General features: G+C 49.3%; 1 protein-coding gene across 6 annotated transcripts in view; it reads left to right on the top strand.

Annotated features, from left to right (window-relative positions):
• The window catches only part of Mad1l1 (mitotic arrest deficient 1 like 1), a 356,419-nt gene that overhangs the window by 80,079 nt on the left and 248,809 nt on the right, over nt 1-27,531 (top strand). The window contains exon 1 of one of the 6 annotated variants that reach the window (XM_023713539.1): nt 25,928-26,002. The exons of the other annotated variants lie outside the window; for them this stretch is intronic. The gene's annotated coding sequence lies outside the window, so the exon portion shown is untranslated. Of the gene's footprint in view, nt 1-25,927; nt 26,003-27,531 lie in introns of those variants that run through there. 6 annotated transcript variants of the gene reach the window in all.

The following is a 27,531-nucleotide window of genomic DNA, read 5'->3' as shown; positions in this document are numbered from 1 at the left end:
CTGGATTTAAACTCACTGTGTAGCCCAGGCTGGCTTCAGACTTGCAGTGAACTTCTTACCTCAGCCTCCTAAATTCTGGGCCAACAGGTGTGTTGCACCATGCTGTCTTGAAACCACTCTTTTCTACCTTTTCCTGCTGTACCACTCACCTTCCATGCTTCTGTCTGAGGGAATCATTGAAATGTAAGTCTGAAGGTGGGGGTGTTGTACACTTTACATCTCAGCCCACCTCAGGCTCCTTGTCTCAGGAGCCCTCAGGAGCTCAGAGTTAGCATCTGGACAAGTATGTTTCCCAGTCTCCCAAGAGACCCCTGCTGCTGTGCCCTCCTCCTGGGGCACTCTGCTCTTAGCGTGTCTCCCTGGCCACAACACATTGGAGACCTTTTTGGTCACTTCACTCTCACTTCTGAGTACTATAGGCACAACATGTCTGACATCTCATTATGCTGTGATCTCTGACCTTGACTGCTTGTCCCTATGCTTTCCTGATCTGTCAGCACTCACCTGTTCTGAAGCATGCTGAGCCTGTTGGGGCCTCTGCGCTCTTGCTGACCTTTGTGGGGTATCTGTTGAGATGTCAGCTTGCTAGGGTCCTTCCTGCCCATGGTGAAAGAAAGCCAGGTGCCCTTCCTCCTTCCTGGCTTCAGTTGGCTTCACTGCATTTGTCAGATGTTTTTGTTTTTTTACTTACGTATATTTATATTGTGTATTTCTCCCAATTGCAGTGAGTTCAGTGAACATGCAGGGACTTTTGTCCTGTGCCTGGTGCCTGTGCCTTGCCCAGGGGTATCTGTTGAGTAAGTGAGCATTTCTTCACCTGATGTCCCCCTGCTCCCTGAATGGGGGTGGTGTTGGCTCTGCATGGCTTGTGGACTCACAAGCTGGAGGAGCCGTGGCCTCTGGGTCTTCCATCGCTTCTTCTTTTGCTTCTCCCAGTTCCCTTTCATTCCTCCCTCTGCCCTTCTGTTGCAATTTTGGCCAGGTGTGTAGCAGCTGAGGTTGCTGAGATGGTGCCTGTAGCTGGCATTGCTCAGCCCACCTTGGCTCCTGCTGATCTATAGCTCTCAGCTACCCCTGGCCTGCTTGCTCAGCCCGCAGCAGATGAACAGGGTAAAACTAGCTCAGCCTCCCATTAGAAGATGTGCCTTTCTGCTAGTGGAGTGTCACAGTTTACCCTCAGATGGCACCAGGAAAGGTGCTCTGCTTTATTCATGGACTTTTAAATAAACTCTTGTTGTTAAGGGATGTGGAAGTGGATAAAATGTGATACTCCCCCTTTTATTCAAGCACTGGAACAAACTTCATTTCCAATACAGCTTCACTCAGAGTGGCTGGTTGTGCCATGGTTGCAGGGGAGAGGACTTGGGAGCTGGCATCCCAAGGCTGCTTCATTGCCCTCCCTGTCTGCAGCAAATCACAGTGGCCTCCTGTGCCTTATTCTGTGTCTGTCAACCTTGAGATGGTCACTGACCACATCAACCAAGAGTCCCATGGGGAGGAAAAGGACCTGATATACTATCCTCAGGGAGGATCCAGGATATGAGAGTACATGGATGTCCAGCACACATATGTACACAGACAGCATGAACTGTGTTTGTTTAGTGGCACAGATGTGTGTGGCTTATGTTTTTGCTACAAAGTAGACAATGGAACATTTCCAAAAGGATGTGGCTATTGAGTTACATCTTACAGTACTGGGGGCTAGAATTCGAGGGAGAAGATGAAATAGCAGAATAGCTGTCTATGAGCTACTTACACAGAACACAAGGCAGGCTGGGACTCTGGTCTGGCCCTCAGAAAGGCTGATGTGCTTGTGAGGTCTGAGGGTGTTACACAGGTTGGGACAGGTCCACACTATCCTGTGTGGGAGCCCAGAGGAACCAACAGCCTCACCATGGTCTTCTCTGGATGAATGGCCAGTCCTCTGGCTGGTCAGGCTGGGGCTCTGATCATGTGCATGCAGGAGTGAAGCAGTGGGCTGTTTCCTCATGGCTGTGGTAGTGAGGTCAAGCACTCCTCCTGAGGGGCTGGGTACCCCAGCTTGCAGTAGAGAGAAATTGCTGTGGTCTCTGTCTATCCCGCCCCTATCCTCAGCCCTTATTCCCAAGGTGATACCAAGTCCACTTGCCAGGAGCCCCCTGAACACTAACTGCTGTGTTTGTCTGCTGCCCACCTCAGGTTGATCTGAGGTACAGAATGCACCAGGGCACAGTGGTGCCCAACCTAACGTCCCAGGCTTGGGAGGCAGGCTTCACCTGCAGGTCAGGTGCACTGTTTTTCTGAAGTACATTCTGGGGTTGACGTTAGAGCACAGCTACTTAGCATGGCACTAGCTCCTTCTGGAGCTTAGCATATAAGGCCAATTTCTCAGTCTTGTTAGTGTAGGTACTTAGGAAATTCACTTTCCTCTGTTACAGATTTAGGTTCTGGGGACCCAACTGCCCACCCTCTCTGCCTCCCAGGTGGCACCACACATGTTCTTGGGTCCCTGGTACTCACATACCTACACGCAGAGCCATGTCACTGGAGGGGACAAAAGCAGTAGAGCAGTAGGCTCTTCAGCCTGTGTGATATAGCCATGCCTTTGGTTCCAGCACAGCTTGGGGATTCCTGGACCATTGGCTCAAGTCTGCCCGTGCTTTTGATTCTTAGCACTGGCTCTCCTTGCCTGGGACTATTGTAGCACAGGAAAACCTGTCAGCACTGTCCCCATAGCCAGCTGCAGTGGAACTGGGTCTTCCTCAGGCTGCCCATATGGTGTAGCTCTGGAGGGCACCAGCACCTGCTGCAGTGCTAGATTTGGACATGAGATAGTGCTGACAGCACTTGAAGACAATTGTGTTCTTTCCTCCTGAGCCCTCCCCAGCAGGCATGTTTGTAGCAAGCTTAGAAATGGTGTGGTTAGTTAGAGGGTGAGGAGTGGAGAGAGCAGCAAGGCCTAGAGGTGAGTGAGCATCTGTCACATGCTCCCTTCCCTTAATTCTTTCCTTGTCAGAGCCAGTGAGGTGAAGAGGATATGGGCTGGCCAGCAGACATGGTCCCTGGAGCGCATGCTGCTTGCTTGGAAGCACTGTGTACCTATAGAGTAGCAGTCTCTTTTAGTCCAGCCCAGGCCTGGATTTAGATGCCCTAATGTTTCAGCTTCAGCTGTCCTGCATCCGGGTAGAGATCATGCCTGTAACCCCCTTCCATCCCCAAGAGAGCTGAGTACTGCTGAGCCTCTTACCTGTGCCCGAAGGCAGCCACTGTGCCTCTCAGGCTGAGCCATGCTACACCTAAGATGCCTGTTTAGGTGAGCCACTAGGTAGAGGCCTTGGATTGGCTATGGGCCCTGCCAGGACAGAAACTGGCCTTGAGCCAATGTTGGCTTGCATGCAGTAAGTGGACAACATAATCCTCCTGGTGGGTCCAGCTCTGTTCCGGGAGTCAGGATGGCCAGGACTCAGCCAGCTCATGCTTTCTCCTCTGCAGGGCAAGTGCCATCAGTACTTCACTCCTAGACCATTGCTTTGCATGCTTTTCATTTCCATATTTAAAATTTCATTTACATATTCATGGACTTTTAAATAAGCTCTTATTGTTAAGGGATGTGGAAGTGGATAAAATGTGATACTCCCCCTTTTATTCAAGCACTGGAACAAACTTCATTTCCAATGCAGCCTTATTCAGAGTGGCTGGTTGTGTCATGGTTGCAGGGGAGAGGACCTGGGAGCTGGCATCCCAAGGCTGCTTCATTGCCCTCCCTGGCTGTAGCAAATCACAGTGGCCTCCTGTGCCATCCACATCCTCCAGTGGCTATGGCGGGCCTTAACACCAGAGCACTGTTCTGGGACTTTTCTCCTAGTATGAATCTTGTATCCTGTAGGGATTCAGGGATGACTGTCACCCATGTCTCCCATTTCTCGTCTTTTGGAAGGAAGTGTAAGCTAGATAAGGCTTATCATTTTGTAGGTGCCTAAGCCTGATGCTGCACACCCCCTCCCCAATAGCTGTTTCAGAGATGCCCTTGTCACTGAATGTCTCTGCCCTGGTCTTTGATGTTCTTTTCTCTGCTGCTGTCCACTAGGACTCTGAGGCACTAGCCAACCTCCATCTGTGGTCCTTTTCTTTTGTGGGGAGAGGCATCTGCTCCTCCTAGGCTCCTTCTGAGGGTTGTAGGTCAAGACATGATCTGAGGGGCCAGGGAGAGGGCTCAGTAGAATAAAAGCTTGCCTGGCAAGTGCAGAGTCCTGAGTTCAATCCCCAGTACCGCAAAAAAAAAAAAAAAAAAAGAAAGAAAGACATGATCTGGGGCTGCTCCAGCTGCTCTTTAGTTACAATCCGTCCATATCTGGATACTAGTCATCTAGTGTGTTTGTCAGGGATCTTTGTGGAGGACTCTGTGGACTGAGATGGGAGGGGAGTTGTGAGGAAAGGACATCTGGGTTGCCTCCAGCTTTGGGTCATGTGTGGGTTGTGGATAGGTCAGGGAGCAATCAAATGCTTCAGCTCAGGAGTTGAGGGCCTTGGAACTCATGGAATCATAGCTTTGACCTCTTGGCCAGTGGCAGACACCCCAGTATCTGAGCAGTGGGCAGGGTTAGGACTGGAGAACCTAGGTGACCTTACAGAACCCAGGGCATGGGAGAGGCTCCACCTGAGGAGCTACAAAGTGGACGATGGAACATTTCCAAGAGGATGTGGCTAGGATATGAATTTTTTGATCTGTGGTATATTTTTATTTTTACTTTTTATTTTTTGATGGAATTGGGGATTGAACTCAGGCCCTTGCATTTGCTAGGCAAGAGCTTATTCTACTGCACTATCTCCCCAGCCCTCTGGTGTACATTTAAACATGAAATTATTTTTCTTATTTCTGAGAGGCCTTCCTTAAGTAATAAATATGACCTATGTTAAAATGTAAGAGAAGGTGTGACAAGACACTATGAACAAATAAAAAAGTCACATGGTACAGTCTGTTTTCAAGTCTTCAACATTTAGGCTGAAATTATAACCCTGATCATAGGAGGCCGCTTTCTCTTTTTCTAAATCACAAGCCTTACCTGTGTTGTTGTGTACCCTTGGGGACAGCTTATTTTTAGGTGTACTGCTGGGATGTTGTGGGACCCTTAGGTGTGGCCTTTCTGCCCCTCCTTACCAGGAAGGAGCACATACTGCCTGCTTTTGTCAGGGGTGGAATGCTGGGGTGGGGACAGGGTATTCGCATGAGGATATGTGTGCTGGTCCCCAAACTGCCATCATATCCTCTGTGCAGAGACCCTTGCCCCAGCCTGTCATGCAGCATCTCTTAATATGGACAGGTGTCCTCTTTCTGTGCTTGTCCAGACTCTGACCTCTCATGGCCATGGATCTTTGGGCTGGAGCCAAGGTGTGGCAGCTGTGTTGGCCATGGTCAGGGGAGGGTACCTTATCACAGGCCCGGGCAACAGCTTACCCTGCTGAGCAGCATTGGCTTAGACTTGTCAGCTTGCAGGGTGGCCATACTATGTGGCCAGAGTTTCTGGTGCTCAGCTTGGTCCAGAGCAGGATGAAAGCTGCCAGCTGAGTCCTGCAGATGGGAGCCAGCAGCTCCCAGAGGATGGAGTTGTTCCCATGGTGGAGCTCAGGCTAGGGCTATAACATCTGTCTGCCATTAAGTCTTGACTTGAGAGGAGCTGAAGTGCTCCAGGGTCTGCTTGAACCACCTCCAAGATTCTGTTCTGGTTGGTAGCTTCATATTGCTCTCTGGAATGTGATAGGGTCACCTGGACCCAAGAATCCTAAGTTCTCACTGAATGAGGGGGCTTCCCTAGAGACATTCACAGCTATGAAATGCACTTGGCTTGGTGATGATCAGCATTGCTTATGTAGCAGATTTTCTTTTTGTTATGATAGACAAACTAATTTCCTATTACTTGTCAAATATTTCCATCTTACAATTAAATAAGAAACTAAAATCTTGCTTGCTAAGATTAGGAGCAAGGCAAGGATATCCCCTCTTACCACTTATCCTATTCCCTGTCATATATTAAGTCCCAGCTGAGGCATCAGGAAGAGGAAGTAAAAAGCATGCAAGTTGAAAAGGTTGGAAGAAAACTGTTTCTCTTCACAGATGACATGACAGCCTATGCAGAAAATCCCAGAGAATCAACAAAGAACTTATAGAACTAGCACATGCCTTAGGCTATGGAGTGGTGATCAAGGTTACAACACACAAAGTTAGGTCAAGGTCAGTTGCTTTTCTGTGCACCAGTAGTGCACAGTTGGGGCTTAAAGTCAAAATGCAGTACCTTTTATGTTAGCAACAAAAAGAACTTTGATACAGATATATGCCTGGCCTATATGAGGAAAATTATAAAACTGATTAAAAAAAAATCAGGATCTAATTCTTGGAGAGACATTTCACATTCATGGATAAGAAGACTGAATGCCATGGGGTAGTTGGCAGTTTTTCAACTTGTTCTACAGATTCCATGCAGTCTCAGTAAAAATCCCAGCAAGTCACCTTTGGCAAGAGATTCTAAAGTTTTTATGGGCAAGCAAGAGACCTAGAGTGGCCATTGTGTCCTTAGGAGAAAGAAGTTGGAGGACTGACAATGCCCCCCAGCTAGGCTGGGTGCAAGGTGTCATCCAGGTAGTGTGCTCTGGCAGGAGATAGATGGATACATGGGACAGAAGAACCAGAAATAGTCCCCCAGACACAGTCAGCTGAGGTGACTGGTAGACCAGAGCTCATTCATGGGGTGGATGGGGGGGAAAAGTCTGGAAGAAATGGTGCTGAAAAACTGGAAAGAGACTAGATATAGAACTCACGCTGTTCATGAAAAGGACCTCAGAAGGCATTGTAGCCTAACAGTCTGTGACCCGAAGGTAAAACATAAAACTTTAAAACTCCTAGAAGGTACACAGGAGAAAATATAGTTGAGCTTCTGTTTGATAACTTTTTTTTTTTTTTTTTTTTTTTTTTTTTGAGACAGGGTCTTAGTATTTGAGCCTGGCTTTGAATTCACGATGTAGCCCAGGCTGGCTTTGAACTGATGACAATTTTCCTGCCTCTGTCTCCTGAGTGCTGGAATTACAGGCGTGCACCACTACACCTGGCTTGGTGATGACTTTTTTTTTTTTTTTTTTTTTGGCAGAATTGGGGATTGAACTCAGGCCCTTGCACTTGCCAGGGAAGGGCTTATTCTACTGAGCCATCTCCCCAGCCCCAACTTTTAATATATGATACTAAAGACATGATCCATGAAAGAAAGAATTGGTAAATTTGTTTTTATTTAAAATTAAAAATTCCTGGGGCCAGCCAAATAGCTCAGTGGATTAAAGTGCCTGCAAGCAGGCATAGGGACTGGGGTTCGATCCCTGGGCCTGCTGTGCTGGCCCCACCCCTGGGACATGCAGAGATGGCAGACTGGACATGGTGGCCCATGTCTGTAATCTCAGCTCTTGGGAGCTGTAAACAGGCGGATCACTACGAGTCCGATCTAGTAGTGAGACCCTGCCTGAACATCCTGTAGACCCTTCCCTAAAATAAATAAATAAATAAATAACATTAAAAATCTCTGCACTATAGAAGACACTGTCAGGAGAATTAAAAAAAAAAAAAAAAGCCACAAGCTGGGAGAAAATATTTGTAAATGACATGTCTCATAAAGGACTATTATCCAAAGTATACAAGAAACTTAAAATTCAGAGATGACAATCCAGTTGGATAAACAATAAGAGATATGAATAGATAGATACCTCACCAGAGAAGACAAACAGAGGGCAGATAGGATGGCATTGCATTGCCCTCAGGGCATTGCAAGTTAAAATGAGACACTACTGTACACTTATTATAATGGGCCAAAATCTACAACACTGACCAAACCAAATGCGGGCACAGATGTAGCTAAATGAGAACTCCTGTTCTTTGCTGGTGGGAATGCAGAAAGGGACACCTAGTCTAGAAGGTAGTTTGGCAGTTTCTGTAACACTAAATATACTTTTACTATATTATTGAGCAGAATTACCTTATAAAATTTATCTGAATGAGTTGAAAACTTAAGTCCATGGAGAAACCTGTACATAGTGTTTATAATAGCTTTATTTTTGGCAGTTGAAACTTAGAAGTAATCAAGATGTCCTTCAGTAGGTGAATGGATAAATAAGCTGTGATACATCTAGACAGTAGAATATTGTTCAGTGCTAAAAAGAAATGAGCCATTAAACCATGAAAAGTCACCAAAGAATCTTAAATACATATTACTAAGTGGAAAACCTACATACTATATGATTTCTGCTATAGGACATTCTGGAAAATGCTGAAGTATGGGGACAGTAAAAGATCTGGTTGTCAGGAAGGGAAATGAATGGAAATGAATGTCAGTCTCTGAATTTTAAGACTATAGGAGTTTTAGAGCACTGAAACTTTTGCAATACTGTGCTGAGTACATGTATTATACACTTGCCAGACCCACAGACACAAAAAGTAGAGCGTAACATAAAATGTAAATAATAGCAAGCCCGTGTTAGCTCAGGAACTGTACCAAAGCCAGGGATCACAAATGAGAGACACTGGATAGGTAGCAAGGGGTATGTGAGAAATGTGTAGTTTCTGTTCAGCTTTTTAGTAATCCTAAAACTACTCTAACCAATAATACTGTTAAGTTACCTAGTCAAGTGAGGCTAGAGAAAGAGCTATCCTAGAATTAGTTTCCTGAAACAGACACTAACAGTGGTCTTTTCTCTGGAATCTGGGGGACATGATGGACCCAGAGAGAAGTGGGGAAGCTGTGCTGAGTGAGTGGCTTGTGTGTGGTCAGTTCTGATGCTGAGACACCTGCCAGTCCCTAGCGCCATTAGTCATGTAGATGGGGAGTACTGGCTTGTGTGGCTGCAGCAGATCCATCTTGTGACCTGAGTGACAGAGGTGAGGAGCAGTAACACTCTGCACTCCCAGCCAGAAACCAGGTGGGAGTACAAGCAAGGCTGTCAGGTGTGCAGGGCTGCCTGAGAGGTGAGCAGGCAGGAAGGGCACACCAGAGGTCCCACATCACCTGACCCCTGCCAGGGCAGGGGCTTGTCCAGGCTGCACACTGTGGGAACATGCCCAGGGACCTTTGTGAGGGTGCTGGCAGTGCTGGGCAGCTGTCCCCTGGGATGGCTTAGCAGGGAAGAAGAAGTGCTACTTTGAATTTTAAATTGGTTTAAATTCCTTCCATTTAATAGTCTCCTTGTCTGTTTCTGTTGGAGAGCCAAGGGTGTTTAGTGTTCTCTCATTTCTATGCTCTGCTAATTTTACTGCCTTTCCATATTTTCTTGCCATAAATGTAACACGTTTTATTGTGGTTAAACCATTTTTAATACAGCCTCTCATAAAAAAAGCTAGAGAAGTGAGGGGCTTGTGCTTTTCCAGACCTTGGAACTCTTGACCCATCCATTTTAAGCATTTGGGCCAGGATACCCTAGAGCATTCTGGGAATATCCCTCTCCTGTTGTCCCCTGGCCCCGTCAGTTTTTTCATTTAGGAAGATTCATTAGATACATAGCGTCATGTGGAAGTGCCACGGAACTGCAGGAAGGGCATGGCCCAAGGGCATGGGACACAGGTCCCCTTCACTGCCTCTGGCCTTGAGTCCGTAGTCTGCTTGCTCAGTGGCTCCCAATAAGTATTTCTTGGGGAGACTTCTGGGGCAGAGGCCTTTGGTTTATGAGAGCCTCTGCGACCCAGTGGGCCCATGGGCCCAGGAGTAGTGATGTGTCCAGCCCGTGTCAGGTCAAGGCTGCCTGACTTCTCAGTGAGCTGCAGGGCTGGGCCCAGCTAGTCCCCTGCCAGGATGAGACTGTTAACCAGGTTAGCTGCCCTGAGATAATATTTTGTGGCAACTTTGTGATTTGTCATAAATATCCATGAGCTATATTTTGCTCCAAAATATATCTAGTGTTAAATACCTTCAAATACCTAGGGCTGTGGATGTAATTCAGTCATAGAGTGCTTGAGGCCCAGGGTTTAATCTCCAGCTCTGGAAAAACAGTAGTTTCCCATGAGCAGACCCAACCCTCCTGGATTCTGTGTTGCATTTGGCATTCTCATTTCCTGCAGCACTGTAGGAGCCACAGGGGCAGGGGTGTGTATTAGCTTTCCAGTTGCTGGGAAACATGATACCTAACATCCACAGTTTATAGGAGGAACTGTTTTAATTTGCTCATGGTGCCAGAGGTTTCAGCCTATGGACAGCTGGCTCCATGGCAGAAGAGTATGAAGGAACAAAGCTGCTCAGTTCTGACCAGGGGACTAGTGCTAGAAGGGAACGGGCAAGGGACCACATATAGCACCCAAGGTCATACCTCTGTGACCTACCCAGGGGCATGCTTTGCTGATATGCTAGGTGTTCCTTAATCCAGGGAAGTAGACTTATCAGGATTAACAGTTATAGGCTGCCCAGGTGGGTGTTTCTTCCATGTGTGTTGAGTTATTTTTTGTCTCAGGACTTCCTATCAGGCCTCTTTCTGAAGTTACCTTGAGCTTTGCTGGCTGAGAGGTGCATTTACCTCTTGTGGGAACATGGAAGACACATAGGATGCAATCAGGTTCCAGAGGCTGATGGCCTTTACCCTGCTAGCTGTTCTATGGCTGTGCTGCACTTTGCCTGCCACATGGCCTCCAGCAGGACTGTGGATGTGGTCTCATGGCACAGCAGAGCCACCAGCAATGGGGACCTTGGGAAGGGGTAGACGGTCTGCTGAGGGCTTGATCTCAACCTTGGAGTCTGATGGGCTTGGAGGCCAGGTTACAGAGAGAGAGAGACATATAGTTCCCATGGAGTCTTGGGCATTAAACCTTGTCCCTCACTTTGCCTGGAGACAGGTTCCCTGACACTGAGAAGGAGCTTCTAAGGCTGGCAGGTTGTGGGCAGGTGGCATTTCCTCTGTGGACTATTCCAGGGCTCACCCCTCCCAAAGGGAAGTGTTTCTTCCTCCATCTCTAGAGGAAGGGCAGCTTTCAGGCTTGTCAGGGCTGGCCTGGCAGCAGGTCTCCATGGATGCTGAGTCCTTCTATGCCTGTCGACTTGCTGCTTGCCTGTCTGCCCCTCTGATGGGCATAGCCACGAGGAGCTCCGTCCTGTGCAGACAGGACCCTGGGGAGCCGCTGGGGCCCGCCTGGGCCTCTGTGCAGAAATAACTATGCTTGTTTTCCTGGCCTGCGGGCAGAGGAAAGCAGCCACCGTGTCCAGCCCCGTGTCTGTCTTGTTCTTCCTCTCAGCCTGGAAATCATGGTTTGCCTGCCACCTTCCTTCAGATGGTGGCCTCCGGAGGGGCAGATGAAAGGATCTGCTAAGGGCTCCATATCTGAGGTTTTGTGTGCAGCTGGGCTGAAAAACACTGGTTTCCTTTAGCATCCTTGTTGCTGGCAGGTGATGTGTTCAGATGGACAAAGGAAGGATGTTGCCAGGCAGCAGCAGTGTTGATAGGGAGCCTAGCGGAGCCTTTGGAAATAGTGGCTGACTTGTTAGCGTGGCCTAGTCCCACAGAGATAAACCTCTTCCTTCCACATCTGTTACAGTATACAGAGCACCCTTGGAAGGCCTGGGCCTTTCCTCCAGTGGCAGGGATAACTCTCCCAGGCCCTTTACATGTTTTTCCTACCCTTCTGCCTCCTGGCTGGCCCAGCCTGGCACCTGCAGGTGTGGGCCATCTCTGGAGGTCTTAGGAGGATCACTGCTGCAGTGCTGCTCCAGTCCCAACTCTGTTCAGCTTTGTGCTGGGAGTGCATTGGCTGTTGACTTGGAGAGGTTGAAAGCTCTGGACATAAATTCAGTTCTTCTCAGCAGGGGCCCTCTCCTCATTTCTCACGAAATCCCTGAAGCCTGGTGGGGTGTGGTTGGTGTTGGGTACTTGGCTTGCTCCCTTGCAATCCCCACATTCTTTAGCACATTGCTTAAGAGGGGAAGTCTCCCCAACCCACCAGCCACCCTCCCCCTTGGACTTCCGTCTCTTGACTGGTCTGTGTAGGAGAGTGCAGTCCTCAAAAAAGTGATCCAGTCCTGTGTGGGGGTGAGTTTTGCTCCTGGGCCATGGGAAAGCCAGCGGTTTGAGGAATTGTGGGGTGTCCCACTGATCTGGGGGAGGGCAGAGCCATCCTTGTCACCTGCTTCCTGAACTGGGAGGACAAAGAGAAGACTTTCAGAGGCAAGTCGCCTGACATGTGGTAGAGGGTGTTGATCTCAGTGACCATGCCTGGTGGGGCCTGCCTACACTGACCTTGTGCCTGTATGATGTGCCCTGGGGGACTGAGGTCCAAGCCAGACCTTTAGCCTTCTGGCAAAATGATCAGAGTTTTATGGCTCTGACTCTCAGATGGGGAGACATGCCTGGTATGCTGTCAAGAACCCCCAATGAGCTGGCTCCAGGCAGAGGTGCCTGTCTCCTAGAGGTAGGTCTCCCAAAGGCCCATTTTCTGTAACAACCTTATCCTGTGCTTTTTGTGACTGCTTTGCTGATGAGTGGCTTGTTTTATGAGTACTCATCTGCCGGGTCCTCTGGTAAGGTGTGGTCTTCCTGGCCCACATTGGTGTGCCTGGGCTGTGTACCAGTATTGGGCTGCCAGGTTTGGAACAGAGCTGTTTGGTGTGATGAGAGGTGACTGAGCAGCTGACGACAAACACAGTTCAGTGACAGAAATGTGAAATAATTAGTCTGGGATCAGAGAACTATGAAGAATGTGCTCAGAATGGAATAATCATCTGGTTTCACAAAAGCCAAATTGATTTGGAAATAATCTGGGGCAGTGGCTTCAGCAGCTGGTGGAAAATGCAACAGTAGAGGAGCTTAATCCAGACACTGGATTTATGACAAGTGAAAGCGTCCTCCACACAGGGCTGTGACAAGTGGGTAGGACTCAGGCAGAGGCAGGTCTGTTGTCCAAGATCATGTGGCTGGTGGTTAGACTTGGTGTTGACTGGCACCCAGGCTGTACATTTTCCCTTGGTCCTGCAGCATGTACATGTGGGCAGTGGGCTCTTGGGTGGCCAGCTTCCTCAGGCTTCATTGTCTCAGAGGCCTTTCGGCTGACCTTCACGGGGAATTTGGCACAGTCCAGCATTTCCCTGGTGTAGAGTGGGCTTTGTAGTGTGCAGTTGTAGAGTGGGTATTCCCTGTGGCCCTCTTGCAGTTCAGGGCTATAGTTTCCTTCCCCTAGGCTGTGACTGTGAACTCTTCCTTATCTCAACTGTGCCAGTGCTGAGCAGAGTTTGTCCGTGACCTTTCCAGGCTCTTCTGCCCTGGGCTTTGGACCCTATGGCAGGGGAGACTTCAGAAACTGCCTCCTGCTTACCTCCTGAGGCCTCATTTTCTTGTCCTAGGTGCCTCATCCTCAGGGGGTTTCTTGCAACTACCTAGGTGTCTCTATCCCTTGTTCCTGACAGCTTTAAAACATCTGCTAGTGTGTTGGAGGCATGGAGAAATGGTCCTGCCCCAGTGCCCTCTTAGCGCATAGGACCATGGACCCTCCTTGTCACCAGGGAATCGGTCCAGTGGGGGGGGGGGCTCTTTGAGAGTACCGTACTCTGTGTGTGTGTGTGTGTGTGTGTGTGTGTGTATGCGCGTGCGCGCGTGTGCGTGTGTGTGTGCATGCGCGCGTACGTGTGTGTGTGTGTGTTGGTTGGTGTGCTCTTCCGTGGGCAGGGCTCTTGGGGAAGTGCCTCTTCACTGGCTCTCAGATGTCATTCCTCATCCCACTCTGGTTCTTGGTTCTCACCCACACTGACTGCTGTCTGAAATGCTCTGTTTGGTACACAAGAACATCAGTGTAACCCACTTTGCCAGGCATGGTGAAGTTGGTTATTTGTTCTGAGGTTTATGGTTTCTGAGGAAGCCCAACCTGACCAGGCACAGTGGCTCACCACTGGGTTGATGATGTCCTAAAAATGGCCTGTGTGGCTCCCATGTTGCTTCCTGCAGAAGGAACTTATTAAATCTGAAGCTGTCCTGAGTGTCTCATGACTTGAATTTTAGAGCACAGTGTGCCCATGTGTGCTTAACACAGGATCCTGCTGTGTGCTGGTCGCCTGCTTGGGTGCCACTATTCTCTCTGCTCCTCCCCATGCCAGAGAAGGCAATAGTCCTGGGCTGTGTGTTGGGAGCAGCGAGGGTGTCCTACCCCTGGAGCTTGTGCCCAGTGAGCAGGAGTACATATCTGCTTCTGTGATCATTTGAAAATTGAAGCTGCTCATTTCCTAATCCTTTTAGGTTGAGTTCAGTGGCCTGCTACCTCTGGGTGACATGTTGTAGCAATTTCCATTGGGTCTGTGCAGTAAGCCTCTGCATGGGTTTATTCTTGGTTTCCATCATGAGATCCTGCTATCACTGTGCTAGGTCATCGCCTCCTATGTTGCAGGCAGAAGTGGTATTGAGGCCTGCAGCTGGGTTATGTCACTGTGCTCCAGCTCCAGCTGCCCCCTCAGCAGCTGCGCTATGGACAAGACAGGAGTATCTTCCCTTGTCCTGAGACTTGCTGACTGCTGCCTGCTTTTCTTCTGCAGCTCTATAAATGTCAGGTGGCAAAGGGATGGTGGGCCGCACACTAATTGGCTGTTCTCTTAGAAGCTGGGAGCTGGCTTGCTTTTAAGTAGATTCTTTGAGCTATCTTTCCAGGTAGTCTGTTTTCTTGAGATTCTAAAGCTGGACAAATGTCATGAGTCTTTCTTAATATTATCTCCTTCATCTTTTTCAAAAGACCCCAGGAGGCTGTTACTAGAGACAAAGACAGCTCAGTCCAGTCCTGAGATAGTTCTGAGAACTTAGGCTTCTGGGCTTCTGGCTCCTCCTGAGTATATACTTGCTTATCCACTGGGGGAGAGGCCCAGCAGCTAGCTGGGGAACATTTAGCGATCTCTAGTCTTCCTTTTGACAACCAGGTGCTTCTGACAGGGTGGGGATCAAGTGAATCTGAGTGCCCCCTGTGCTCATCCAGATGGCTGAGAACTCCTATTTAAAGGGCATTTGAAAACCTTCCCCTGGCCAGATGTATGCCTGCAATCCCAGCTACTAAGGAGGCTGAGCCAGAAGATTCTCGAGTTTGAGGCCCTCCTGGGCAACTTAGAAAGACTGTGTTTCAAAACATAGAAAGGACAATGATGTAATTCAGTGATAGGTGACTTACCTAGCATGTATGTTACCCAGTGTGGGCTGGAACTTTGGGTCCTCCCATCTCAGCCTCCAGGGTAGCTGAGACGTGTGCCACTGCCTGGCTCCTTTTCCTTGTTTGTATTTGTACTGCTCACTGAACTCAGAGGGCCTTTGCAGTCCTGGCTTCCTGGACTTGTAAGAGAAGAAGGGGCCATTGGCAATCCCTGGAGTCCTCTTTTCAGAATTTAGGATCCCTGACACTGCTTGTCCTGCCTGAATCATCTGTGGGCTTACCTCTGGTGCATTGCTGCTGGCTGGGGGTGACTAGGAGGTTGAGAGCAGAGATGAGTGATGCTGTTACTGCAAGCCCCTGTGGGGTTCCAGGTTTGACTATCTGCAGCTTGTGGAAGGATACCTCAGTCCTGGGTGAGAGGTTCCTTATGTTTATTGTTGTACTTGCCATTGAGAGGGGCTAATGCAGACCCTGAGGGGACCACCTGGGACCAGTTGTGCTGCTCTTTCAGCTGAGTGCTGGCTCCACCCTAATGAAAGGTAGGCTGGAGGAGGCTGAGGCTGAGTGGAGTTAAGGACAGGAACTGCTCCAGTTGGATGGATACTTGGCTTTCAGTGGCTGTTGGAATCACTCAGATTTGGAATGCCCTGAGCGAGCTCGAGCAGTGCCTGTGTTCTAGGTTGCTTGGAGCCTTCCCCTGGGCTCCTGGGGCTGCATACCTGGCCACTCAACCCTGCTGCTGCAGGCACATCTTGGGTCTCTCTGCTCCCCGCCCTGCCTCTTCCTCCTCCCAGGTCCTGAGCAAGCCTTTGTGCTTTAATGGAAGGCCTTGCGGGGCACCAGCTTTTTGGAAGTAACTAAAAAGCTCTTGCCAGAGAGACAAAGGGTGCTGACTAATTGGTGGCTTTATTTATGCATTTCTGGGCTTGAATGGTAAACAGCTTTGATTCCTTGGCGCAGCGGGAACAGGTTGGGAGGCATTTGCCTGATTGATTCCTTACCTGCAGGGGCGCACGCAGGAGGGAGCCTATCGATTTGGCACTGCTTGCCGAACCCACTCTGAAGTAGGCTTAATTGCCTCAAGACTGGCTTCCTTGTCCCAAGGCCCCATCAGTCTTTGCGTGGAGGTGTCGCCTGCTGAAGTTTCTTCCCCTCCCTAGGACTGGAGTCTTCCTGGCATGTATGTTTGTAGCCAGACACCTCCTGGGTGCTATCTTTTTCCTGCACTTCAAAGCCCAGACCCACTAGGCCCACAAGGTGGACCCCTAGTGGTCAGAGAGAGAAGCACAACCTTGACGACCCTAGCAGGCATAGCGTGTTGGGGGCTGTGCTCAGTCACAGACGGAGCCAGGAACTGGCCATACCCTCTGCCTTTGGTGCTGCCAGCCTCTCCTGCAGGAGCCACAGGGTTCTTCAGGGCTCCTGTAAATTGAGTTTCATTTTGGCCCTCAGCTTGCTGAGCTTTCACATTGTCTCATGGGCCAGCTTCTACTGCAGATGGACAGGTACTCTGTCTGTCTCACTTCTCATGTGTCCATCCCAAAGCCCATGAGTGGGATGGGCACACCCTCAGAGCAGAGCGCAGGGGGCCCTAGGCAAGAGCCACCTTCCACCATGTCTTCATGGGTGGATGTGATGCTCAGGCACCTGAACATGAACATCTGAGCATCTTGCCCTGTACTGGTGAGTTTGTGGTGCCCCCACCCATTGGCCCTGTTGTCTCCTGGCCCTGGTGCTGTTACTTGGCTGGCATCCCTGTCTGTGCCTCCTCCTTCAGGGCCCCGGGCTGTGTCATTTCTCCCTTGTACCAGACTGAACAACCCAGGGTCAGTTCAGGACTTGGTGATTAGATGTTTTAAGTGACAGTTTTCAAAGCACTGGAAGTTATCATTTAAATGATCCTGAGGTGTAAAGACTGTGATATGGGTGAGTGGATGTGTCCCCAGTGAATAGCTAAGGCTGTCACTTAGCCTGCACCTCCCTCTCTCCCTGCTTGGCACAGAACGTGCCCACCATTTTGTACCTGTGGAGGTAACACCACTGTGTGTGGATAGGGTAGCTCAGGAGCTACATGTTCAGGCTGGAACTTTGACCTCACGGTGGAGGTATGGAGTTGGGACAGAGACAGCCTTGGTGTCCTCTTTCCTCATCTCATTGTGTCTGGGAGGAAGATACTCAGATACAGTCTGATATTGGTATATTTTTGCTCTATTTCTTGTTGGATTTTATTTATTTATTTGTATTTTAGGGAAGGGTCTACAGGGTGTTCAGGGTCTCACTACTCGATCGGACTCTAGTGATCTGCCTGTTTACAGCCTCCCAAGAGCTGGGATTACAGGTGTGCGCCACCATGCCCAGTCTCAATTGCCATCTTAGCACACCCTGGGGGCGGGGCCGGCACAGTAGTCTCAGGCATTAAACCCTGCTTGCAGGCACTTTAATCGGCTGAACTATTTGGCCGGCCCTTCTTGTCGGATTTTAAAACAGTCCCCTTAACCCTGATTTAGGTGAATAACAGATGAACTGGTGCTGTCCATCCCTGTCCCTCTAGCCTTTTCCTCCAGAATGATCACTGGTCATAGCCAGGATCCCTAGAAGTCCCCCACATCTTCCCTTGTGTGTCTGTGGCTTTCCTGATGCTCCCACAGGTGACTCTGCATGCACACCTGTCCCCCTGCTTGTTTATGTAGTTTTGTCTGCCTGTGGTTGGCTCTGCCTTTACCTGCAGATTGCCAGGCATGGGTGCAGTCAGGGCCAGGCAGGTGCCTTTTTAATGGGGTTTCAGGGTCTAGTGAGGGAGGTGGGCAGAGGTGTTCCTCATGTTTTGGCAGCACAGTACCATTCTGTGATGTTCTCCCCTCTACCTCAGCCTCATCCTTGGGACTCCTGGTCTTCGTGGGTGTCCTCTTGCCACTATAGCTCTGGTGTTGTGGCTGATGTCCTTGGCCTGAGAACCTTCCTGCTGGTGGCAGGTCTAGGACTATCTTAATCCATGGTACAGCTCTGCTCTCACATCATCTGCAGCTCATGGTCTCTCACCCAGACAGCCGGCAGGTCAGTGGGCTTGTTAATGAGACACCTATACAGAGTGGGAAACTGACTTTGTGGATGAGGCTCCAACAGGGTGCACTCCTCTGCGTTGTGCACTAGTTGTGGCAAGCAGTGTGTGTCCACAGCTTCTTCTTGTCCCAGTCTCTGTCTTTTGAGCTGCTGAGGGCCTGATAGTACCAGTATTTAGTGTGAGGTCAGGGATGTGTTGCAGGTCCCTTCCATTGTGCCTAAGTTACCTAATGTGGACACAGGGGTTCAGCTCATGGGGATCTCAGGGCTATGTCATCCAGTTCTGTCCCATGAGTGGAACCACCAAGCTGTGTCCTTAGAGCTTGGGGTCTGGAGCGTCCATGGAGCTGGGCACCAATGTCCCCACTGTTGCTGTGTTTGGGCCTTCGCATGAAGACCCCCGACATGGCACATTCTGTGAACCCAGGCCTATGCCTATAGAGTCTGTGTGGTGACTGCAGTCCCAAGTTCCTATCTCCAAGGGGATTGAAGTGCCACAGGTGCAGTAATGGGGCTGTCTGATTTTCCTGGCTGAGCCTCATCAGGCTGGCATCTGTGTCTGGCCCATTTCAGGTGAGTTGTGGCCCATGAATGGGGGAAGCCCTTCCCACTTTGTCCAAGGAGACTACACAGATCCAATGCTTTCCTGAAGCTTTGGGAGGCCCCTTCCTTGTGACAGGATGTCCTCTCTTCCACTTCTGTCATCCAGCCTTGCCTGTCTGGGCCCAGACCCCCTCCCTCCCTCTCTTCCTCCCTCCCTCCCTCCCTCCCTTCCTTCCTTCCTTTGTTTATGTATTTAGTGTAGGATCTACAGGGTCTCGCTACACAGATCAGACTCAGTGCTTCTCCTGTTTTCAGCCTCCCAAGCTCTGGATTACAGGCGCATGCTACCACACCCAGTCTCAGTCACTGTCTCATTGCACCCTAGGGGTGGGGCTGGCACCCCATTTCTAAGCTTGAAGTGATGCTGCCAGGCCATGGTTAGTTGTTAACACAGGCTAGTGTTGGGTTGTTAGGAAACAAAGCACAAAGCCCCAAGTGGATCTCTAAGATGGTAAGGGTCCATTGACAGGAGATGTTATATGGGGGGGATCTAGTATACTACTATGGGGGTCTCCTACCTGTTCCAGGAGAGGTTCACCTTGGTCTCAAGGATGGTATGTCAGGAGCAGTGTTTCTCACTATCTTCAGACTATTTGTCCTTAGCTTTAGACACTCTGGAGAGAATTTAGATGACAGGCCAGTGTGTCAAAACCCAAGCAGCAGAGACAGAGTGGGCCCTACCTCAGGAAGGAGGCCCTTCCCATCCCCTCCTTTCAGGGAATGCTGGAGTGGGAAGGTAGTATGGCAGCCCTGGGGACCAGGAACTCTTGGAAGGAGGGTGAGAATTGAAGCCAGAGAACTGGATGCCAGTGAGGAGGAGGAGATAGGAAGAGACCAGTGTCTTTAAAGCTCCAAGGACAATGTGGCTGAGGGACGTGGGAGCCGGGTGGAAGTGGGGCTGGAAGTGTGCTCGGGCAGTACCTTGCCTTTCAGATGAGTTCCTGCTGAGTATGGATGCCTCATAGGCTCTGACCTTTCTTTTCTGACTCTGTAGCTACCTGTGATTGGGTTAGGTAAGGTCCAAGCTTGGGTATGTGTTGTTCTTGTGGTATCTAGAGGCGGTCTAGAGCTGAGAAACAAAGAGCCACTTCTGGTGGCATGTTTCAGAGTGGCATTGACAACCTGTGCACCCCAGAAGATGGACATGTGGAGCCAGAGAATGAGGACAGCTCCCATCTGATGCCCTTTGTTGTACGTGCCTTAGTCAAAGCCTGGTGGTGGTTGCGACATCCAAGGATCTGTAGCTGGCACTGTGGCCTGTGGCCCTGGGATCTCTCATGGGGAAGGGGAGGGATTCAGGTGAGTGGATGCTCTTCAAACTTCTGTTTCAGTCTTCCAGATGGGGAGAATAGAGAGGGCTGGGAGGGGTTTGGAGAGAAGAACTGTGGGAGCAAATTAAGTGCAGCAGCATGAAGCCAAGGCTGCCTGGTGTGAACCTGCTCACTTTGTGCAAATATCACTCGGCCAAGAGCAATGGGCTGCACCCGGTTGCAGTGCAGTAAAATTCTGACAAGTGGGCCTTGTCAGAACGGTGTGTGTAAAGCAGCTCATACGTGGTTGCTGTTTCCTCCACTTGGTGGCTTTCACAAATGCAGGCAGCTGCATACCAAAGAGGCTGGACCCCAATGACGGGCCTCTAAGCCCCAGTTTAGTGCAGAGGTGTGGAGGGATGGGATGCATCCTGGAGGGAGCCATTCTCCAGGTGTAGGCTACAGCTCGCCCAGCCTTGGATACTGAGAGCAGACTTCCAGCACGAAGTGAGACATGGATTTAGGAGGGGTGCACTAAGTCTGTGCCAGCCTCATTCAGAATCTAGGTGGTCCAGCAGAGCTGGTCTGGCTTAGGTGCTCCTTTCCGTGCTCCTCCAGTGGCCCCATTGCATCTGCCTCTTAGAGTACCTGGTGTGTCACAAGCCACCATTCTCCTGCCAAGGCTACCGGTTCCCTCAGACATAGCTGGACGCAGAGTTTGTGTCTGGCTACTGTGCTGACTGAGCACCTGTAGGCCCAGGAGCTGCATTTCCCCCAGTTGACATGGTAGTGAGTGCTGAGCTGTATGTAGGATGGTAGTCTTTTTCTGGTCATCCCTGTGATGGGGTGCAGTGTGTGGTCATGTGGAGGAGCTGCGCCAGTGACTTGCTCTGTGAGCCCTTCCTCCATCTCTGTGAGGTAGGGGTGTTTCCTCTAGTGTTCAGCCCCAGCTGTGGTGAACAGCCATTGATGCCACACCAGACCCCTGGGTCTGATCCCAGGTCCCAGGAGATTTGTTCCCTCTGTGGTGGCAGTGCCTCTGTGGCCACCCAGCCTCTATGGAGATTCTTCTGGAAGCAGGTACAGCAAGGTCTACCCAGAGGCCAGGTGTTTGGGTCTCTTCTGCTTGCCAAGTGGGTCCTTTTTTAAAAAAAATGTATTTTATACAGGGTCTCACTACACAGCTCAGACTTGTACTAATCCTCCTGTTTTCAGCCTTGCCAGCACTCGGATTACAGGTGTGCACCACCATGCTTGGTCTCAGTGGCCACCGGCTCAGTATGTCTGGGGGTGGGGCTGGTGCGGCATGTAGTACCAGGAACTGAAGCCCAGCCCCTGTGCTTGCCTAAGAGGTCTTAGTAGCTGAGCTCTCTCGCTGACCTGCAGGTGGGTCCTTAATGGAGGCTCAGGTCTGCCCATTGGCCTCAGAAAGTACAGGGAGTAGATGAGTTAGATTTTTTGGGGCATGTAGTCTTTGTTTTTAAAATTTAGGACAGCCACTGAAGCACGAAAGTGGTTGCAGCAATTGATGTCTGAATCTGCAGGGCTGTGCAAAATGAACTTGACTTCTCCAAGCAGGCATTGTGGTCTCAGAGTGTGTGCTGGTCTTGCTGGTTTCTCCAGAGTGGCCCTTCCTCTGTTCAGGAGCTGGACTGGACCTTCTGTTTTGCTCTGTTCCCAATGTCTGTGACCTGTGGCAGGTCCTGGTTTCTCTTGTGATCCATGTGTAAACATGTAGACTGGCCATGTAGACAGTCCCTCGGTAGGAGTGTGCCTGGTGTTTCCATGTTGGAGTGAGGCTGTGCATTCTTTGGGTAGAAAACTAGGAGTGATGCTGTGGCCTTCTCTACATATCTCATGCTCCAGGGTGCATTGCACATCACTGATGATGTTGTCTCCTCCTGGTAGAAGCAGGCCTGCTGTGGGTCTCCACAGTAAGGTAAGGATTCTTTTCTTTCTAATTTTTTGGGAAGACTCCTTGAGACTATTCAGATGTCTTGCTTTTCAAATTTTCTATCAATTTTAAGTATTCCCAGTGGATTTCACTCCCAGTAATTATCATTGAGGTGTTACAGTGTTTATGTCGTTTCATGTGTGTTTGTGTGTATTTCAGTACTGGGGATTGAACCTAAGAGCTCTCATCGTTACCTCTTCAGCCCTTGTAAAAATTTTAAAACTTGGAGGCAGGGTCTGATGAATCACTGTGTTGCCCAAGCTGTGCAAGACTCGTGCTCCTTCTGCCTTGACCTCCCAGAGTGCTGGAATTACAGGTGTGCGCCACCACATTCGGCGTCTTCTGCCTTTATTAGCTAATGCCCTCACAAAGGAGACTGACCTTTCTCCATTTATTTATTAGCCAGGTGTTTGCATTGTTCTATGGCAGGGACTGATCCTGTGCATTCAGGTTGACTCTGTCACTCTGCCATGCCTGTATCTGTTTTGAGCATTTTCTTGCCTTCTGGTACCTAGGTCCTTCCTCAAAACTTACATTTTCAGGAAACAAATGAAACAAGAGCACTACTTTTTTTTTTTTTTTCCTGGCTCTGTTTTGTAGGGAATTACTTTTCCAAGGAGCCCTGGTATCTTTTTTTTTAGGTTTTTTTTTTTTTAGTTTTTTGATTTTTTTTTTTTTTTGACATCAGTTATTTTTATTTTAAAATAAAAGAAATAAAAACAATGGTACAAAATCTCAAAACAAGATCTTAGGAGAGTAACAATGGTTAGTACATTGTGCATTGTTACTGCCAAAGTAGTTTCTCATATTACAAGATATAGGCAAGAAATAATAAGCAAATAACATAGGTACAAACCTCTAGCCCTGGTGTCTTTACCAAGGAGCACTGTTTAGAACTGTGGCTCTGGTGCTTGGGCTCAGGGTACAACCACAGCTTCTTGGCTTTTCAGTGGGTGGAGTAGGAGTGTGTGTGTGTGTGTGAGAGAGAGAGAGAGAGAGAGAGAGAGAGAGAGAGAGAGAAAGAGAGAGAGAGAGAGAGAGAAAGAGAGAGAGAGAAAGAGAGAGACTCTTCTTATACCCATGTCTCTCTGCTCAGTGGTAAGCATGGAGGAAGCCTGCAGCATACCCTGCTGTGCTTCACCCAATACCTCTGGGCTAGGCTCACCTTCTACTCTTTTTTGTGACTTGTGTCTGTGATACTGAGAAGCTCACTGCCATTACAACTGGATGTTTCCTTACTTGTCCAACTGTAGTGTAGTTATGCAGCCTCAGAACTGCTGATCTGCAGCTTGTGAGAAGCCAGTTCCTGTTGAGGGTGTGGTTTTGTGTGCTGCAGTCTGGGCACCCAGTTCAGTGTTCTCTTACTCCCTAGCCATCTCATCAGGTTCCTCACTGAGTCTGTCTCTCAGTTTTGAGCCTTTACCTTTCTGCTTTATTCTTTCAAGGTTCACTTGAGAACCTACTGTTCTTGCCATGCAGTTTTTTGGGATGTTGCTCTGTTGAATATGCCGCCCTTATTCCTCAGCTGCTCCTCTGTGTATGCCCTTGTGCTCACCCTCCAACTCCCTGGGCACCATGTTCTGTCCCTGCTCAGCTTTTTCCATATTGGCTCACAAGAGGCCTCCAGGGAGAGGAAGCCTTGGGAGCCTGGTTGTTCCAGCTTGTCTTCCTGTATGGGCTCATGAGGGGTGCTGTGCTCCATGCTGCCTGCTGCCCACATGTGGGATGTGCACAGTCTGCCTGCCCACTTGGTGGGGAAGGACACCAAGTCTCCACATGTTGGCTTTATTGAACAGAGTAGGTACATAGAAGTAGCATTGCTGATGAGAAATTACTGGTGTGTCTTGGGGGGTACAGCATGTAATCCTCGGCCCTTCAGGCTGTCACTCCTGGAGTTCTCTGCTTCTCCAGTCCTCTGTGAGCTGTAACTTACTTACTCTGATTCTTGGGCTTCATGATCTAATCTCAGCCACAAGGGTTTAGTTTTTTTCCTGTCTTTCAATCCACTTCAGTGGTCCTATGATCATTTGTCTTTCTTTCCTCCCTCAGCCCTCTGCTTCATTTACTGCAGTTCTCCTGTGACTGTAGGGAAAGAGCATCTTGAGCTCATCAGAGGTGTTCCCTGATAGCAAAGTAGCAGTCTTAACAATGCTGGTACTGAGAGATGTTGGCATCCTAATAGGGAGTCGGAAGTCAGTCTATGTAGAAGAGAGGAATATGGGGTGCCACCTATGGGGTGGCCCTAACTCCTGGTGTTGATGGAGCTCCTGCCTTGACTTAGCTGGGCCACCTCTGTCTTCAGGTGGCCACAGAGCGGTGCAGTTTGGCATAAGGCACATCCGTGGGGACTTGGTGTGTGTGTATTTTCTGTTGCTGCTGCTCTTCTGCTGTTTAATTTGTTCTTCTTCTGAAGACTTGGCCCCAAGGTGCCCTGTGGACAGCATTCTGAAGTTTCCACCTGCTCCAGGAGCATTGCTGTGTCCTGTTTAGTCTTTCTTTCCTTTGGTGGTACACAGGACTTGAGGGGATGTGTGTATGGGGGGAGAAACTCATGGACCTCATGAGCTGTTTGGATGAGAAGGCCTTAATTGTGCTATGATTCTTTCAGCATTGGTGTGGCACCCTGTTTAAGGAGGCAGAAATCTGGGCAGACTCATCCTTCAAGTGTGGAAGCCTATCATGGGAAGCTTCCTCCCACAAGTGTGGTCCAGATGTAGAATTTACTGGTGGGGCAACATATTTCAAATTCTGAAGCATCTTAACAGTTGGAAGTGACGGTCCTTCCACTAGGTGAATTTCACTCAGGGTAACAGGGGGACACTTGGGAGAATGGAGAAGAGGCATTTTCTTCCTGGGCTACATTGGAGCAACTCCTGGGTATCTGCAGTCTGTGGGTTTCCCAGCAATGGTGCTGACTGTGGAAGGAAAGGCAGACTGTGTCATTGAAGTAGAGGGTGCACAGGAAGGGACATGTGCTGCTGTGCCCTGAGTCACTGACTTTGACTGTGGTCTGATGTACCCTTAGGGTATGGCCATTGTCCCTTCCAGGAGCCCTGCAGGCAGGTTGGTCTTAGACTTCCGTGTCACTTTGGTGAGGGAGGAGGACGCCTTAGGAACTTAAGATATGGCATGATGAATGGAAGTACTGGTTGGAGTTGTGCCAGATTGAGTCAGCCTATGTGCTGGAAAGAGTGTGGCTTCTAGTGTCCGCACTCATACTGCCTGGGCTTGGAGAATTTTGTGGCTGAGTTGCACCCATGCTCAAACTCTGCTGGTGGCCTCCACCAGTGGGACAGAGGTGGGTGTTGTTGCCTCTTGCAGGACTTCTAGTTGTGGGCTTAGAAAGTTCCTGCATGGATGCAGAGGAATAATTAGTATCCTGTAAGATATGAATCTTAATTCCTAAATTACATATTTAGCAGATGGTCCAAAATAGCATTCGTAATGGCAACATTCAATTAGTGAGTTTAAAAAATGTATATTATTGCAGCACTCTCCATGGGTTTTATTTAGAGCTTTCTAAATATAGTACTATAAAAACACAGAAGCGTTCAAAACTATTTAGACCCACACAGCCACAGTGGGCTCTGCACTGAACTTCCCGTGTTATCCAGAGATTGCAGAGGAGTCTTTTGATTTATTCCTCAGAAACTGAAACAAGAAAAGCATGTGGAGGTGGCTGGGGGTGTCCCTAGTGCCTTCAGGCCCTTTGCCTTTGTGCCTGTACATTCTAACATGTGTACTATCCCTGCAGTTGATGGGCATGGGGCCTGAGGGGGCACTAGCTTTGCTTCCCTTGTGGCAAGGCTGTGTGTATTCTGGCTATGTTATGTGTCTTATAGTCATTTTCTGTGCCTAATTTTGTGTGGGCCTCTGATAATCTTGGTAGCCCATAGCAGGAATTCTCCTCATGGATGGAAAGAAACTGAGGTCTGGGAAGTTGCTCATCTGCTTGACTTTCAGGGGCCTGCTACATTTGAGGGGGTGCAGAGACAGGGTGCCAGTTGGAAGATGCCAAGTGACAAAGGCTCTAGGGTAACACCTGCCCTCTGATGGAAGTAAGAGAAGTGAGACAGAGGACTTAGTGCCCAGGAGCTGTGGACTCCTGGGGCTTTGGGCTGTGGAGCTGGTGTGGGGAGTGTACGTGGGCTCAGGGCCATATCGGTTGTGGCTGGGAGTCTCAGGGTATCTGCCTGCTCATGACCAAGTATCTCCTAGGAGTATCTCAGAGACTTGCACAGAGGGAAAAGGAATGGAAGTCAGTGGGGCCAGATTCCCAGAGGCCATGGGGCTCCACTTTGGCAGCTGTTCCTCCCAGTGTCTACCTGGGAAGGAGACACCAGAACTAAGCAGTCACAGGAGTGGGGGTGGGTGGGCAGTCAATGCTGGTAGCCTGCAAAGCTCCCTGGCCTGCAGGCCTGGTCTGTGAGAGCAGGGCTTCCTGTAATCAAGTGTTTACAGAGGAGGCTTTGTGCAGACCCTTTCTGGCTCTGTATGTTTAAACAAAGAGCTTTTTAGACCTAAACACAGATGTTCATTTGAAAATGAAAAATCAAATTACGTAGAACCAGCCTTTGAAAGTTAATGCCCTGTAGCAAGTAAAACAAAGGGAGAAAAAACTGTGTGTAAATTTCACTTAAATAACTTTTTATCTTAAATAAAGTTTTAAACTAAAAAAGTGTCATTTGAAAGCCACTCATCATCCTCCCTGTCCTCCAATGGAACATCTGTGCTCATTCTGACGCGGATGAAAGACTTGAATTAAACTGAGCCCTGGAGTGCTCTCTCCACCATAATTGCACCTTGTTCCCTTCTACGACACAATGCAGGATGAAATGCCAATTAAGCTGGCATGCTGATGAGAAGGAGGCTGAATAGGGGCCGGGGCGGACTGAATCCCACCAAACGGATCTGCTGCGGCCCCAACTTTGTTCTGTCTTAGTAGGAATGTCATCATACATAATGAAAATCTCTAGCACTTGCTTGTATTTTAAAATGATCTACTTTTGGGTATTGGTCAGCAATTTTTAAAATAGGTATTTGCTGCACACCTGGTTGGGTGCTTTGTCTCTCTGAGCCAGCTCAAGGGCTCATGGGTGCCTCAGTGTCCTGGGAGTGCTGAGGTATTGTGAATGATGCACTCCAGAGGTTTCCAGCGGTTAGTGCTAGGCCTTGATCCCAAAGATGTAAGTACAGATCTGGGGCAGCAGCTGAGAAAGCAGTGCTTCACTTAGCATCATTTCCATCCATTTACCCCACCCGGACACCCTTTAATGTGAGAGGAGAAAGAAAACACAGGAGTGTAGTATGTAGAACAGACATGTGCAAGGCGCTGGATTCTTTTCCTAGCACCACCCAGAAGAGTCATGGGATATGCTATGAAAGAAGCCACTGGGGTGCTATCAAGAGAACAGGGTAGGGAGAGGTGCTGGGGAGCAGAACAGTGTCTCTGGGGTGGTGGCATGTGAGCAGTGGCTTGAGGAAGCTGTTGCCACCCAGCCATACCTGGAGGGCTACATTGTAACCATGCAGAGGTTGGAAGTGTGGTCAGGAATGACTTAGTT

Source organism: Octodon degus, unplaced genomic scaffold (assembly GCF_000260255.1).
Source record: "Octodon degus isolate 3935 unplaced genomic scaffold, OctDeg1.0 scaffold00031, whole genome shotgun sequence".
In the NCBI taxonomy this organism is placed as follows: domain Eukaryota; kingdom Metazoa; phylum Chordata; class Mammalia; order Rodentia; family Octodontidae; genus Octodon; species Octodon degus.
Note: the sequence above shows the minus strand (reverse complement) of the source record. Positions and strands in the feature narration are given on the sequence as shown.